The following is an 18,414-nucleotide window of genomic DNA, read 5'->3' as shown; positions in this document are numbered from 1 at the left end:
TTGTCGTATTACAAGTTATTAAACATTACATGTATATTAAAAATATTTTTTCGAAAAAAAGGCTATTGAAAAATATATTTTGAGACGTAGTTTCAATTCTAATTTTTTTTACATAATTTAACTTTTTTGCTATTAAATTTTTCATCAAAAGTTTTAGCTGTCTTCAGTATTAAAGCAAGATAACACTAAAACACTTGCTTTGAAAAAAAAAACTTATGTCTTGCCTTAGTTTAACGCTTTAATGGGCCATTTATTTCTAGTGAAGGTGAATTAAAGTATTTTTCGAATTGAAATTGTTTTAAGAACAGTAATTGATGTAAGGAGAAAAAAACTAATTCAGTTTTTAAAAATGCCATTTTTTTGGTGGTAAATATATTTAACATGCGCTATTAGGAGCTTATTGACTTTTATTTATAAAATACATTTTTTAAATGCTACAAACTTCAAAAGGAATTATGTATTTTATAATCTTTATGCATTTTTTCAAAGCAACTATAGCTGCCAACTCTTCCGGTTTTCCCGGAAGATTTTATTTCCATATTTAAAGTGGTAGCGAAACTAATGTTGTTCCAATAAATTTTGAATTATGATAATAATTATAAATGAGTTTGGCTACCACTACATATAAATAATTACAACAAATATATAAAAGCATATTAGTCTTTACGATAGCGAATTACAACCTGTTTAAAATATTAATATATTTTTGAGGAAGATAGTTTTTCGGTCATTGTTTTACTACCACTTGGAAAATCTATTCTCGAAAAGAGTGAATGTTGGCAGGTATGAAGCAACAAATTATAACCAAATAATAATATTCAAACGCACTTCAAGAAAGCTGAAGTTATTAACAAATATAAACCTAAATTAAAAGTTGTGAAACAGTGGTGGTAAGTATACTTACCAACGCCTTTGGAAGGGTTAAAAGTAACAGTACTAGTAACAGTAATAGTAACAGTACTATAGATCAACAAAAATGTTTTCCCTACTGCTGATAGTTGTAAAGATATAGTTATGAAAGATCATGTGCATACGTCCAAACAACTATCATGCATCGCCCGAATGGGCGACTGCAACTACATCTCAAAAACACAAAATCGATATCTTAAAAAACAAATTACTACGATATATGCTAAGCATACTGAGGTACATGACCAACGAAAATATATGCAAGGATATAAAAATGGACAAACACAGTCATTACATTTAAAAACTTAATTATTTGTTTTACAGAAAAGCCAATGACAGCAACACTGCTAATTTCAACACAATTTTTCAACCGGAACGTATCGCCGCAACAGCCAAATACAAAGATGCCAACTTGCTCCGTACAGTGGATAAATATTTGGAATGCATAATAAATAGTAGTGGAAGTCTTTTAATGAATGATCCATGTTTTAGTCAATTCGATTCATAGGGTTTTGACATCACCTCCTACATCAGAAAGCCTTCACGCGGTCTTTTATAAGTAGTCCGCGCAGACTGTTTAAAAAGTGAACCAGTTTTGCGCATGAACCCAAAACCTTTTATAAAAGTTATTGAAAGAAATATATCATATATATTTGAGATTTGAATCTGTAGTGGTGGACAAGTGAATGAGTCAAAACAATAATGTTCATAAATAAAACAAATTTTTAGTCATATATTTGATACCACTTTCTTATGTTAACTAGATTTTGTATTAAGTGACTCGTTCGGTAAGTGGATATCCGAGCGATATTCGAACTTTTGACGTCGGTACCTCAGAGATGTTTGTCGTGGATGAGTGACGGAACGGTGACGTTGCCCGAGGTGTCGAAGAGGAAGAGGATGTCTTGATTTTGCTGACTGCATTTGACCATTTTTCCTTCGAGTGAGTCGTACCTATTTCATTCTCTTGCAATTATGTCTGATTTTAATAATTCTGAATTGATTTGAGAGTTTGAGTAGTTGCAAATTATGTAAAGGTTTCTGCCTGCAAATTGTAGTCATCAATTTACGCAACCATACCGATTAAGCTGATAATTCAACTACGCTACAATGGCTACTTATCGTCATCATGGACGTGGCGGTAAGCGGCTGACTGAAAGACAAGCACGTGACTCAACGACGGATGAGGAATGCACGGATTTTGAAACCAAAATGGCTAAAGAGTTTGCAGACATGGAAAGGAGAATTAAAGAAGATGAAATGAAAAATAAAGAACTACTTGAGAAATTAAATAAGTTGGAGCAGTCTCTCCTGCCTGTGTCAAATAGGCCTGAAATGCCGATTGCAACAGTTGATGTCACTGACATGGAAATTTATGAAGGCGGCCAACTTTTGGAACAGACGGGGAAAGCGTCAACCATTGATTCAGAAAGCTCAACCAAAAATAACACAGAACCCCCTCCGAAAAAACGAGAAAAAGAAGATGAAAACGCAATTCAACGTCAAAAAAACGGAAGATAATCTAATCATGACTACAACAAGCTGCCATTCTTCACCGACAGATACCGCCACTTTCTCACCACTACCAGATTCTTGCTTAGCTCCACCCATGGAGGATTCAAATGAAGCTACAGCTCCACCCACAACTCCAGTAAAAGTGCTAACAACCAAGCATATTAAAGTCTTAATTCGTGGACTCCCAGCTGAACTAAACACAGAAGATATCTCTCATGAATTGGGGAAAGCAGGCATCTCAATCCAAAAAGTAATACAGTTTAAGAGAAAAGTGGGCGAGGCCTATCGGCTCCTCCCACTTTTTCTCACAATTCTTATAGAAACAGAAAATAACCAACAAATCTTCTCCGTCACCAGCATATGTGATGTCCCGGTCAAAATTGAAAGGTTCCGCGGCGGGAGAGGCCCGATTCAGTGCTTTAACTGCCAAAATTTTGGCCACACTCAAAAAATATGTAATTCACCTCCAAGATGTGTTAAATGTGCCGCAGAACATCGATCTTACGAGTGCCACAAGGACATCAACACTCCACCTATGTGCTGCAATTGCGGGGAAACCCACACTGCCAACTACACGGGGTGTAAAGCCCGTCCCCCCAGGAGGGGCCCTCGTGCCATTCCATTCACAACTACAGGACAAGCTCACAGATTGGTAACGATCATCAAAGAACTTCATGATCTTTTAAAAAACAAAGAAGTGTTCCAGCTATTACAATCGATCATGAGGGAGACCACTCCTGGTGATATCTCTTGCCTTAGTTAGAACTCTTATTTTAATCACAGAACTCTAATTTCGTATTTCCACACTGCTTATTTAACAAATATAGAATGTTTTCAGTTTATTCAATTTCGAGTTGCATACATCAGATGGTGCCACTAAAGTTTGGCAAAACCAAAGATTTATACAGCTCGACTTATGTTTTTATCTATGTATCATCTCGTTCAATAATTTTCAATTGCCTAATTTCCATTTCACCTTTCATATTTCTATGCATAATATTCATATCAAGCTGCATTTAATTACTATTACACATTTCTCAAATTTGGTTGAATTCATGTTTCTTTTGCAAATAATGATTAACGTATCTATCTCCAATAATGTTTGTAAATAAATACCAACGTATATTTTTCAAATCATGCCTGTATATAATTATCATATTTCTTTGTAATACAAAATGTTTTTAATTTATCAAGCAAAGAGCTTGACTTTTTTTTAAAAAGCTAGCATAAAAAAGTTACACTGCATTTTCAAATCAAGCTATTGCACATTTCACTAATTATGTTTGAATACAATGTTTCTTTTTTATTGATCAAGGTTGCAAATAATGATTAATGTATCTATCTCCAATTATGTCTGTAAATAAGTACCTATGTATATTTTCAAATCATGCCGGTATATAATAACCATCTTTAAATTGATTGTAGTACAAAATGTTTTAATTTATCAAGCAAAACGCTTGACTTTTAGAAATAGCTGCCATACTGTTGCTAAAATCAAAATGTCTTTAAATCAATGTATATAATATTTCATGATGTATGGGATAGGGGCCGCTGCGCGGTCCAGGTGCCCAGTTTTTGCGAAATAAAGAAGAAAGAAAGTGGATATCCTTCACAATGGTCAGATTGGACTACCAGTAAAAAACCGTGTGGAGGCTTTCAGTTATAGGAGGCGTTGGTTTTACTCTCCTCTACTCTTAAATAATTCAAAGAGTATGCGGAACGTCACTTTGTTACATTTAGCCGTGTTGAGCCAACACCTCCTTCATCAGAAAGCCTCCACACGGTATTTAGCCGGTTAACGCTCAGCGGCATATATTTACGGCACTTCCTTTTTTCAAAGACATTCATTGTGGTGGGAACTTTTTTTCAGTATTTTCATTTATCTGAGTGAATTAAATGATTCTCAGATACTACAATGATTTAGTTATTTCCGATAAGATCTAGAATTCTAAGGACCAAGTACTTTTTGATCAATCAAAGACTTTTTGAATGCCATAACAGTAGAAAAACCAATTAATTTCGATAATATATTGTACCACTTCTTCCATAAAACCACTTTTTGTATCATTTCAATTTTTAAATTCGGGACAAAACGGGTTAATAAGTAGTCTGCACAGACTATTTAAAAAGTGAACCAGTTGTGCGCATGAAACCGAATTCTTTTTTAAAAGTAATTGAGAGAACTTTATCATATATATTTGATAGTTGCATATGTAGTGGTTGACAAGTAAATAAGACAAACCAATCATATTCAAGAATTAAACAAATTTTCAGACATATATTTGCTACCACCATCTTATTTTTAGTACATTTCTGTTTACGCACGAACGTTTTGTTTACGAACGAAGCATTAAACATTTCTGCTTAATGCTTCGTTCGTCAACATATTTACTCTCATAGTGGTCTAATCGGACTACCTACAGAAACCGTGTGGAGGATTTCAGTTATAGGAGGCGTTGCCGCAGCTCGGATCAATTTAATAGTCCGATGTAACGAAGTTAAACTGCGCAGTAGATGAAAAACAAGAAAGATGTCATTACGTTCGGGGGCACTAAGCTGCACAGTGGGAGTTTATACGAAAGATTTCATTACGTTTGGACTACTAAAAGCAGGCCATGCTGAGGCCTGCTTTTTTCTAGGAGGTGTTGCTTGAGCCATCACCTACTTCATCAGAAGGCCTCCACACAGGATTTTATAAGCAGTATTCACAGATTATTTAAAACGAGTTGTACGCATGAGCCCAAATTCTATTTTAAAAGTAGTAGATATAAATGTATCATATATATTTGAGAATTGAGTCTGTAGTGGTTGACAACTAATTAAGAGAAACTAATCATATTCATAAATTATGCAAATTTTTACTCATATATGTCCTACCACTTTCTAAAGATATAGGAGGTATCTGCAAAAACAGAGATGGATGTTGAATTCTCAGGAACCAATTTCGAGGTCTAAACTTTGGATCGCACTCCTGACCAAACTACGGGGAATATATTTGCCATTATGCTACCTCCTATATCTTGGGAGGTCAGAAATCGAATCCGTCGAAAAGAGATATGTTTATTTAGAGAAAATGTCTTTTTTTAGCTAATTTTGTAACCTGAAATATTGTTTGCAGTAATTAATTAGAATATTTGAGGTCAGCTCCTCGCATTTTTAAGATTGAATCCTATAACGTGAAAATCTAACAATTAGATCAAAAGTTATTCATGATAATTCGTTTTTTTTTTACTTTGCACATTGTACCTCTGACACAGTGCAATTGATGTCTTTTCCCGCACTGCATTCTTTTTAATAACATTATTTGATACATATTTTTTCTTCACTGTTCCGCCGAACTAACTTAGCCTTAATTTCAAACAAGCAAGTTTCCTCTCTCCTAACTACAAACAGAACCGAGTTGCATAGCCGATGTCTAATTTAGCCTTAATTTCAAACAAGCAAGTTTCCTCTCTCCTAACTACAGACAGAACCGAGTTGCATAACCTATGGCTAACTTAGCCTTATTTTCAAACAAGCAAGTTTCCTCTCTCCTAACTACAAACAAAAGCGAGCTGCATAAAAGATGTCTAATTTAGCCTTATTTTCAAACAAGCAAGTTTCCTCTCTCCTAACTACAAACAGAACCGAGTTGCGTAGCCGATGTCTAATTTAGCCTTAATTTCAAACAAGCAAGTTTCCCCTCTCCTAACTACAAACAAAACCGAGCTGCATAAAAGATGTCTAATTTAGCCTTATTTTCAAACAAGCAAGTTTCCTCGCTCTTAAATACAAACGAAGCGAAAAATTTTGAGAACTGTCTGATGCAAAGTCATCTGATCTCCACTTTATCTTAGTAGTACTCCTTAAATGACTGGTAGTTTTAAAGCAATACTCTAGTCCCAAATTACTTACTACATTTGAATAATTTTATTCGAATTATTTATATTGACGCTTTTAAAATCTTGTTTGATCATTTTTTAGAGATTTCAGGGTGCTATGCTATCAATCAGCTTATCAAGTATTCCCTCCTTAAATCAGTACCAAATTAGTTTCTAAGTCCAGGATTCTTAAGTACTTTAGCCACGCCTCATTTTCATAAGGCTCTGGCACCAGTAATCATCTAAATCTATATTCTAGTTAAGGAATCTTCAATTTATCGTATCATTTTTCTGGTGTCGATCTACTAAAATACTTATTTAAGACTTCACCTACTCTGAATGTAGCAGATAATTATTTTATGATTTTGTTTGATCATTTTTTGGAGATTTCAGGGTGCTATGCTATCTATCAACTTATCAAATGTTCCGTCCTTAAATCAATACTAAATTACTTCCGCGGAACAAACTTAACCTTAATTTCAAACAAGCAAGCTTCCTCACTCCTAACTACAAGCAAAACCGAGGTGCATAACCGATGTCTACCTTAGCCTTATCTTCAAAAAAGAAGTTTCTAAGCCCCTACCTTTTTTACAACATTATTCGTTACATATTATTTCTTCACGGTTCCGCGGAACTAACTTAGCCTTAATTTCAAACAAGCAAGTTTCCCCGCTCTTAACTACAAACAGAACCGAGGTGCATAACCGATTTCTAACTTAGCATTAAGTTCAAACAAGCAAGTTTCCTCTGTCCTAACTACAAATAGAACCGAGGTGCATAACCGATGTCTAACTTAGCATTAAGTTCAAACAAGCAAGCTTCCTCTCTCCTAACTACAAACAAAACCGAGATGCATAACCGATGTCTAATGTTTGTCTAAAATAAGAACTACCCCGGGCATTCGTCTGGACCTGTAGCGGTGACTATGGTATCGAGGTATGACTATTTCAGGTAGGAAAGCGGGGTCGTTGTTTTAAATTGGTTTCGGCTCGAGTTTGCGAGAAAAAGGGAATATCTTTCTTCGGTCTACTGCGTTAGTCCTAGAGTGAAGCTACCCTCCCAAAAATGAGTCATTCTTGTTTCCAAAGCACCAGACGGCCTCAGACATTGTGACGGGAGGAGTTCTTAGCTTATACAAACTGTACCTTACCCCTATTTTCAATCAAGCAAGTTTCCTCGCTCTTAAATGCAAACGGAATGAAGAATTAAACATCGCCAGATGCAAAGTCATATCATATCCACTTTATCTTACAATTACTCCTTAAATGACTGGTAGTTTTAAAGTAATACTCTAGTCCCGAATTACTTACTACATTTGAATACTTTTATTCTAATTATTTATATTGACGATTTTATGATTTTGTTTGATCATTTTTTAGGCATTTCAGGGTGCCATACTATCTATCAACTTATCAAGTATTCCCTCCTTAACCTTTTCGTGCCGACTGTTACAAATACGTGCCACCATAAAAGCGTATCAACAAGGGTAAAAAGATAAAACTGGTAATCAAACTAATTCTTTAGCTGTTTATTTGAGGGCGGGGTTATAATTTTTTGATTTATTTTAGTCACCATTACTTAGTTCAAAATAAAATTATTTAGTTATACTTCGAACTAACCTTGATTATATATATGCATACCCTCCAACTTATAAGGATTTTGAAAATAATTCTTTCTAGTGGTAGCGAACCAAAGTAGAAAATTTTTAAAGCAAATGGATCTCTCATAAAACTTTTATCAGAACTTAAGAATCTAGCCATATGGCCTGCACTTTTATAAGTAATAGTGGACTAGTTACGGTAAAAATTTTTTTTTTATAAATATTAAGACATTAATTTTGCTACCGTCTGAAAAGAAGATTTCTGAAACTACGGAAATTCCGTAGCAGTTGGAGGGTATGTATATGATTAAACTAACAATAATGAAAGTAAATGCAAAGTAAGTCTATTAAATTAGCAACGCCTGCTTTTAAGCTACCATTTTTTTTATTTACATCCTGATTCTGATTTTGTACGAATACTTTTAAGAATCACCCGTCCCCAAGGGGTAAAATCAATACCAAATTAGTTTCTAGGTCCAGGATTCTTAAGCACTATAGCTACGCCTCATTTTCATAAGGCTCTGGCACCAGTAATCGTCTTAATCTATATTCCAGCTAAGGAATCATGAATTTATAGTATCATTTTACTGGTGTCGATCTACTAAACTTACACTTATTTAACCCCTTGGGGACGGGTGATTCAGAAAAGCATTCGTACAAAATCAGAATCAAGTTGTAATTAAATAAAAAGCGGTAACTTAAATGTAGTCGTTGCTAATTTTACAGACTTACTTTGCTTTTTCTTTAATTATTGTTAGTTTAATCATATATATAATCAATGTTAATTCAAAGTCCAACTAAATAGTTTTATTTTGAACAATGTAATGGTGAATTAAATAAATCAAACAATTATAACTCCGCCCACAAATAAACTGCTAAAGAATTAGTTTGATTACCAGTTTTATCTTTTTATCCTGATTGATACAGTTTCATGCTGTCACGTATTTGTGACAGTCGGCGCGAAAGGGTTAAGACTTCACCTACTTTAAATGTAGCTGCTAATTATTTTATGATTTTGTTTGATCATTTTTCTGAAATTGCAGGGTGCTATGTTATAAGTTTATCAAGTATTACCACTTTAAATCCGTAGCAAATTAGTTTCATAAGTCCAGGATTCGCAAGCACTTCAGTCACGCCTCATTTTCTTAAGGCTCTTGAACAGTACTTGTTTAAAACTGTATTCCAGTTAAGGAAACTTGAATTTATCAGTACTATCATTTTGGTAGCGTTTATCTACTAAGCTACATACATTAGGCCTGGGCAATATACCGTAATACCGTCATTTACCGGTATTTCTTTGATACCGCGGTAATGATATTCGGAAGTATATTCTTCGGCAATACCGAGTTATTGAACTTCGGTATGCCTGCACCTCTCGGTACTCACCGCTAGCCAATATCTTCGGCCGACCGGCGGCGAGGAAGTGGCGGTATGGTATGGTATCTAGGAGGTATTGGTATGCGCGTAATATTTACGGTACCTCCTCTCGGCAGCTAGAAATTTCTCCTACAATATATTGTGGTATCATTTGACTTTAAAGCGCATGCGTCATATCCGTGGTATTGGCGATATCGGATTTCAAACACCCGCGCGTTATATCAACCCTACATTGTATACTTAGTTACTGATTTTGGTTTCATTTTGAGAATAGTGTGCTTCTGATTTTAAAAATATCCGAGATTGTCGGATCTCCTTGTGATGTTTATAATTGTGTTGATATTTATAATTGTTGATGTTTATAATTGTGTTGATGTTTATAACTGTTTTGATGTTTATAATTGTGTTGATGTTTATATTAGTAATTGATGTTTATATTAATAAAATTTTTCTGTTTTAAAATAATGATGCTTTATAATTAGTTGATTCCATGGGATAATTATGCTGCGAGCTAATATAGGATAAGTACCCCATTTTTTTTAAATGATGCTCTTTAAACACATTAATTTTTAATTGCAAAATAGTCTTAGCATTTACAATATACATAACAATTTAATTACCGCGGTATATCATAATATCGTGATATGAAGCTCACAATATACCATGATATCGAAATTCTGACATTGCCCAGCCCTAACATACATAAGGACTTACTTAACCCTTTCGCGCCGACTGTCACAAATACGTGCCTGCATAAAACCGTATCAATCAGGGTAAAAAAATAAAACTGGTAACCAAAGTAGTTCTTTAGTGGTTTAATTGTTGGCGGGGTTATAATTGGTTGATTTATTTAATTCACCATTACTTTAGTTCAAAATATAATTATTTAGTTATACTTTGAACTAGCATTGATTGTATATACGATTAAACTAACACTAACTAAAGTAAAAGCAAAGTAAGTCTGTCAAATTAGCAATGCCTGCATTTAAGTTGCCGTTTTTTATTTATTTACTTCTTGATTCTGATTTTGAATGGACTTTTATGAATCACCCGTCCCCAGGGGGCTAAGACTTCACCTACTTTACATGTAGCAGCTAATTTGAGGCACAATTTTCTACCTAAGTGTAGCTACTAATTTGCGATCGTATTGCGAAGTACAAAAGATACTAAGTGCCGATAAATAGCATACCTGCCAACTTTTCCGGAAAACATGACTTCCTTAAAATTCAATTTTTTCGAAACTATTCGATTGATTTCGCTCAAAATTTGGATTTTGATATGTAAAAATACATTCTTTGAACGGATGTAGAAATTGTAAACCATACAGTTAAATTTTTTTCCGAATAGTATTATATAAAATAAAAAAATAAACAAATACTAAAAGTTATTTTGTACATGGAACTATCTTTGGAATACCGAATTTAATAAAAAAATAAGGTTCCTAAACCAGTGGTCGGAAGTATCGCACTACAGGCTCTAAAATTACTGTTCTAAAATTACTGTAGTCGTTACATCTTTTCGCAGTTAACACGTTGAGCACCGCGTCAGCCATTGGTGGCTGACACTGGACTTTCCATTTAGGCCGCGTCAGCCACCGGTGGCTTGGCTGACACTGAAACTGCATTTAGGCCGCGTCAACCACCAGTTGCTGGCACTGAAATTACATTTAGGCTGCGTCAACCACCGGTGGCTGACGCTGATCTTTCACATAGACCGCGAAAAACAGCTGGTTGAAAGCGTATAACATGATATACAACTATAAAATTCACACTCTTTTATGGAATTGCAGAAAATTTATTCAAAATTTACTTAATTATTGTGATTCTTGGTTTAATAAATTCAATTTAGTAGATTTTTATCTACCACTATTTCTAAACAATTCGTAGGCTTAAATAATTCACCTCTTTTTTCACATATGTCACGCTATGCCTTTTAAAGACTAGCAAAATCTGTCTAATATTTGCAAATTTAGTGCGTTGTGGCCTGACGGGCAATTAACGTGGCGTTCAACGTGTTAACTGGAATTGCTTATTTAGAATCACGTATAACTAATATTTAAATTAGCCATTTGCGAAAAATAGATAATTAATCACTTTGGCCACATTTTCATATGCAAATATACACTCGGGAAACATTGATATTATTACAAAGGTTTTTTCGATGCACTTAATTTCTTTGACGAAGTAAAAAAGCATTAAATAATTAAAAAATTGCAAGTATTTGATAACCTCTCCTTTTCTAATTAAATATTCGCTGACGAGTTAAATGAAGTATTTCGAAATAAAAATATTTTGGAAAAGCAAATTCGTCCACGTAAACATGAATAAATATTTCTTAAATACCCACTTACATTTAATGTAAGTTTGTCTCATCAAAGTATCCAGACAGTTTTTACAATTCCAAAGTATTTTGCTAAGCACATTTAAAAAAAAAAGTAGTTGTAGTAACCTCCCGTGGCAGAATCGCAGCGACACGGCGGCATTGTCGCAGGACGTTACCGAGTTCTTGCAAAAAGATTTTTCTTTTCATTTCCACAGAAATTTATACGTAATATTTGAATTATGTATTTAGATAAGCACTTTTTGACGATCTCAATTTACGACGATAGTATCGTAAATCGATGTAATGCTTCTATTGTATTTTCGGCAATTATTGATATTGATTTTCACGTGGATTTTAAATATCCGGATATATTTCAAACAGTATGGAAAACTCGAATTGTGCATTTGAGTATTTAATTTTCGAGGCAATAATTCTATCAAATTTTGGGCAGTTCATTCTATTGATTTCTCCGTAGTTTTTAAATCCGATATTTTTATGCTATATTACAACGTGATCTCAAAACGAAACACGCATTTGAGGAGCCCGATTTGAGTGATTTCATCGTCGATATTTTTTTCGGCAATTTCTACTGCGGATTTCATGATTTTTAATTATATTTTTTATTGTGATAATTATTTACAAATTGCGAAGAGGGAAACAATTTGTGCGTCTCCCCCAAAAATTTCGATAATCACCCATAATATTAGAATAAAAAAATTATTACATGTTTTATTTTTAAAAAAAATCTATACATTTTTTTGTTATCACAGCGCTTTTGTTATTTTAAATTTGTAACTTATATGTTTGTTATTATTAAAAATATGTTGTAGAAATATATTATTGATAGAGTTTTGTCGCAGAGAACCCGAAAAAATTCTGCCACAGGGTAGTAAACTACAAAAATAATGTAGTTTTTCCGAACATTGGTCTTAACTTGGACCGCTCGCCTGACAAAATTATTTGAAATAAATGTCTCAGATTGCCGCCACCCCTTATAGTTTGAGAGTCAGTAATCCAAATCTGTCTAAAAAGTGCTATGTTTATTCAGAAAAAGTACGTTTTTAATTCTAATTTTGTAACTTAAACTATCGTATCGTACTAATTAATCAGCATATTTGAGATCACATCGTTAAACCATTAAGATTGGGCCCAGTCATTGAATCAAATATTATTTAGTGTGGTCCGTTTATTTATTTATTTTTCTTGTGAACTTTTCAAGGTGTAATTTCAAATTGCCAAATTTCACCATTTATTATGACAAGTCATAACTTCCTATACCACGAAATAGAATGAAAAATTAAAAAAATCGATAAATAACTACAAATCAAAAATCATTTATTTTCTGATAATATAAATTAATCATTACCGATAAATTTTTGATCTTTGATTACTGATCAATTTTTTATTATCAATCGATTTTAATAATAACCGATCAATTTTTGATCATTGGATCAGAAGTTATTTAGTGTAATCCGTTTGTTTAATTTTTTGTGAACTTTTCATAGTGTTATTTCAAATTGCCAAATTTCACCATTCATTATGACAGATCATAATGTCCTATACCTCAAAATAGAATGAGAAATTTATAACATAGACATAATATCAACTCAATTTTAAAAGCAACCTGACATGATGTCCTTCACCTCCGGCATACAAATGTTTGAAAGCAAGGAAATAAAAAAATCGATAAGTAACTACCAATCAAAAACCAACTTATTTTCTTACAATATTAATATCTCTCCAAATCTGCTTTCTATGTAATTGCATGGGCATTATAATATTTAAAATTTTAAATCAAGTACTTTGCTTTGAAAAAGAAAAGTAACAATTGTAAACGAAACTTTTCTTCATTTTGTTCCATAATTAAATTATAGCAGCAATCGAAGGAAAAAAAAAACATTCTTTCCTACGGCTATTACTCCCAAGTTACCAGAGAAGTTACTCGGCAGGACGTAAGTATCTTGAACATTTGGTCTAACCGATCAATTGTAGATTTCTTTTCAAGATGTCATCAACAAAGGTTTCTTTGTGACATAATTGAAGCAAATGTCATAAAAATACTTGTAGCAAGTATCGAAAGAGGGAATGATTTATTTTTGACAACTTGTGATTCTTTTATGTTGATGGTATGTTTGTCTATAAAAGTTCATCGGAATCTGCTGTGCGATGTGATGTCATTTTCTCTAAATTCATTTTGACTTTTCATTATAAAATTTATATAAAATACACAGCTTTGAGTATTCATAACTTTAACTAACGGTTTTATTTTAAAGATGCTGCATTTTAAATTTTTTATAGTTATTTAGAATAAATGAAAATGGCTCGTAAAGTTTCATTCATACCTGCCAACTTTTATTCATTTTGAGGATGATTTTCCCCAGTGGTAGCAAAATGGAATTTAAATTACAATTTCAGGCAGAAACATACACAGTATTTTGAACTAGCTTATACGGATTATCTAAACAGTATTACATATTAATATAAATGATTATTTTTTTCAAAAATAGTGGTGGATCAAAAAGGTTATAAATTAAGTTTATAAATGCAAGGAAGCATACATTTTACTACCACTTTAAATACAGAAATAAAATTTTATGCCAAATGCGTAAAAGTTGGCAGGCATGGTTTCATTATTTCTTACCCGTAAGATTAGCAGGGTTCCCACGGTCCTTGAGAATTTTAAAAAGTGGTAATAAAAAATAAAAAAATTTTGACATTTTTATTTCTGTGTAGCCACCACTAAAAATTGTTTTCAAAAAAAAATATATATGCACGAAAATTTCTGCACTTTACGATAAAAAAGTATATTAAAATAAAAAAGTATATTGTAGCTCCACCCTAAATTTGCTACCACTTTTTAAATTTTTCAAGGACCGCGGGAACCCTGATTAGGGATAGTAAGTGGCAAAAATAAATCATAAAAGAAAACTGCTTTATAAAAGAAAACACGTTCACGCCGGGAAAAGTGAAAATACAGGTACGGGAAAAGAGAAAATACTGGTAGAAGAACTATTTCAATATTAGATAATATTCGGGAGGAGTTAATCTATTCTGAACAATAACAATTCACTGTAAGGAAATTTCTTACGGCGAAGAAGCAATTCAATATAAAAATTTCATCCGTTAAAGGCAATTGCAAAGCAAGCTGAAAGAGAAATTTTTTTAACTGCGCTATGTTTGAATTACTTTCAGCTGGTTGATAAACCAGCTATCATGATTAAACTTAAATTTTTCGAACCCACAAGGAGTTCATGTCTTCAATGTATTTATAGGAAATTGTGATTAAAACGATGTGGTATTAAAAGTATTGCGTGAAAAGCTTTTTTGTAAATTTGCATAGGTGCAACTTCTACGCGTTTATTTAGGTTGCGAAATGAGACATAAAAACTTCAATTTTTTTTAAAATAAAAATTGCAATTTTTTTTGACGTTTTGGAATTTCTGACTCGAAAAATATAGGGAGTAGACGAAATATGGCAAATATGGTCACCATAGTTTAATTAGGACTGGGATCAAAAATTTGGACCCCTTAGTGTTAATTTTACTTTTTGTGTATTTCACTATATCTCGGGACAACAATAACAATTCACTGTAAGGAAATTTATCACGGCCAAGTAGTAATTAAATATAAAAATTGCATCCGTTAAAATCAATTGGTAGTTATGGATTTTTATTATTCCCGGAAAAAAACTAAAAAATGAAATTTATTGTTATCAGTTTTTACTCCGGTGCGCTGCCAAGATGAGAAAATCTAGCGTGACCCACCGGTGGGTCACCCCGGCGTGAACGTGTTAATTTCAGTGTAATAATATCTTTTTAATTCCATCAAACCAGCGAATCACAATTTTTATCATTTATTTCTTTCATTTGTATATGTTCTGATAATTCTAGAATATTTTTAATTTCATTTACGGCTGCGTTAAAAATATTTTTATAAATTCATAAAGCACTTCACGCTACTTGTTTACATTGTTAATTACTGATTTTAGTGACTTCTTCTAAAAATTGCACCCTTCAACTCGGAAGGAACATTATAGCAAAAACTTCAGTAACTAAAGAGTGGCTGGGTGGCGCAGTTGGTTTGCCGACGGCCTTCTGAGCACAAGGCTGCGGGTTCGATCCCCGGCCCAGACACCGGATTTTTGGGATGCAGAAAATTCCTCAGCGGCCATGTAGTATGATCATGCGGCATGTAAAAGATCTCTGGAGTGCCTTATTGGCTCTTGGCATTTCCGGCAAAATTAAATTCCTAGTGCACTTTAGCATCCAAATAGAGTCTCGGTGCTGCCATCTAGTGCCTCAGAAACTAGACGTCCAAATTAACATGACCAACGGTATCTCACCCATTGTGGTGGTCCTGAAAGAGTGGATACCACCTCTGGAGAACGCACTAGGTCTGCTCATCGGCAAGACCGATTGTGTAGCTCATTGGAAATGAAGAAAAATTTTTGTAAAAAAAAAAAAAAACAGTAACCTAAGTTTCTTTATTTCTTATTCGTCAGGTTACAAGAGATCAAGAATCAGAATTTTGATCCTTTACTTCAAACTCTAGTTTATATCTAAGAATTCTAGTATATTTTTCATTTTACTTATAGATGCATTTAAAAGTGTTTTTTTTTTTTTTTTTTTTTTTTTTTTTTTTTTTTTTTTTTTTTTTTTTAGAATCCAACACTTTGCGCCACTTTTTTTCTTTGTTATCTAGTGATTTTGACGACTTTTTTTCTAAAAATTGCTAATTTCAACACAAATTATCGCATTATAGCTAAAACTAGAAATAACGCATTATAGCTAATTCGAGCCTCCTTCCACCACGCTACGCACAACGTTTGGTTCGTAATACCATTCGGCCAATAAGGTCCTTTCTTGTAGAGTGCTTTATTTGCGTCGCACTAGAGCTGCTGAATAGGCTATTGGCGACGGTCTTGGAAACGTCCCAAGGAGTGTCCACAGACATGCCATCACAATTTATGAAGCCGTTTTCTCAATATAGATATAGATCTGAAGGGGAAGAAGATTTTCTACATATCCCTGAACCCATAATACTGCTTAGAGTCCAACCAAAACTTTCACTTGTAAGAAATTTCATAAATGATTATGTTTGATAAAACCAAGAAAAACAAGACGTAGTCACGAATAATTTAATTTTTTTGAAAGAAGAAGTAATAAGGAACAATTTTTTTAACAAGATTTTTCGGCACAATATGCTACTTCAGCTAAAATCCTGGAATCGGTTAATTAGGTTAAGGTTATGCAAAGGAAATCGTCATAAATTTGAGATCTCAGTGGAGAAATAATTGAAACTGGAATGAGCTACAAGGCTTTTAACAGAAGATTTCATTAATCCTTTTGCGAATTACTTTCTTTTAAAACAATTTTGTATGGATTTTTATGATTCTGAATTATTGTCTCAACTTCGCTTTATCATAATAAAAAATTTATGAAAACCCCATTTTCGTTGCATTAACCTTTTGCCTACGGCTGGTGCAACATGTGGACCGCACGTGATGGTATAACATTGAACACCATAAGCAAAGGTTAATTTAATCCTTTGCTTACGGCTGGTGCAACATGTGGACCGTACATGATTGTACAACATGGAACACCGTAAGCAACCCGTTTAATTTTTTGCTTGCGATGCTTAGTATAATGAAGCTATTCTGTTTCACTTACTGTACCAGCCGTAGGCAAAAGGTTGAAGCTACTAACTCAAAGCCAAATAAGCCAATGACACTTATTGTTTTCCAGCATTTGCATAACATTTTATAACTATAACAACTATGACTAGGTATGAATTGCACAGATAGTAATGATTTGATCTACCTATATAAAAGTTTTAAACTGCCAAATTTGGCGCCAGAATAAATTGTCATAAACTTTTGGCCGACGATAGCAACCTTTCCCGAACAGGGTGGATATGATAACTTTGGCGACTAATTCATTAAAGCAAGAAACATTATAATACAAGTATCATAGCCTCCGACTACAGCGGAATTTCCGCAATTTAAGAATAAAATTTAAAGTTTAAAAAAAAGGTAATATATTAATATTCTAACAAATTCTAATTTAAAGAATAATTTCTACCATTTCTTCAAAATAACACTAGGATACGCATACAAAACACTTTACAATTAAGAATAGCAGAGCTTAAATAAATCATCCTAAGAAACTTAAGTAGTGAGATATTATTTGATTAGAAACTTAATTCGCTTAAAAAAATACATTTAGAAGCAGCAGTCGACGTGTTTTAAGCTCTCGAAAGCAGGCGCCAGTTATCGAGATTTTTGAGACGTAATTGGGAAGAAACAAAAGTAATTTGAAATCACTTTTGTTTCTTCTCATTCACGTTTGGCAAAGTTTGAAAATGGGTTCCTGCGTTTTGAACTCTTGAAACATGTCGATTGTAAATTCCAATTTATATATTTTTGAAGCGAATATAATTTTTAATCTAGTATTAACCCTTTCTCGCCGACTGTCACAAATACGTGCTAGCATAAAACCGTATCAATCAGGGTAAAAAGATAAAACTGGTAATCAAAGTATTTCTTTAGCAGTTTATTTGTGGGCGGAGTTATAATTGTTTGATTTATTTAATTCACCATAACTTTGTTCAGAATAAAACTATTTAGTTATACTTTGAATTAACATTGATTATATATATGATTAAACTAACAATAATTAAAGTAAAATCAAAATAAGTCAGTCAAATTAGCAGCGACAACATTTAAGTTACCGTTTTTGAATTAATTATAACTTGATTCTGATGTTGTACGAATGCTTTTCTGAATCACCTGTCCCCAAGGGGTTAAAACTTATTTTACCGGCTTTTCCGTTT

The 18,414-nt window shown here is 33.2% G+C and overlaps 1 protein-coding gene across 2 annotated transcripts in view; it reads right to left on the bottom strand.

The window, feature by feature from the left end:
* The window catches only part of LOC107455866 (uncharacterized), a 251,210-nt gene that overhangs the window by 9,799 nt on the left and 222,997 nt on the right, over positions 1–18,414 (bottom strand). The gene's annotated exons all lie outside the window — the stretch shown is intronic.

Source organism: Parasteatoda tepidariorum, chromosome X2 (genome assembly GCF_043381705.1).
Source record: "Parasteatoda tepidariorum isolate YZ-2023 chromosome X2, CAS_Ptep_4.0, whole genome shotgun sequence".
In the NCBI taxonomy this organism is placed as follows: domain Eukaryota; kingdom Metazoa; phylum Arthropoda; class Arachnida; order Araneae; family Theridiidae; genus Parasteatoda; species Parasteatoda tepidariorum.
This window is presented reverse-complemented; position numbering and strand designations above follow the sequence as displayed.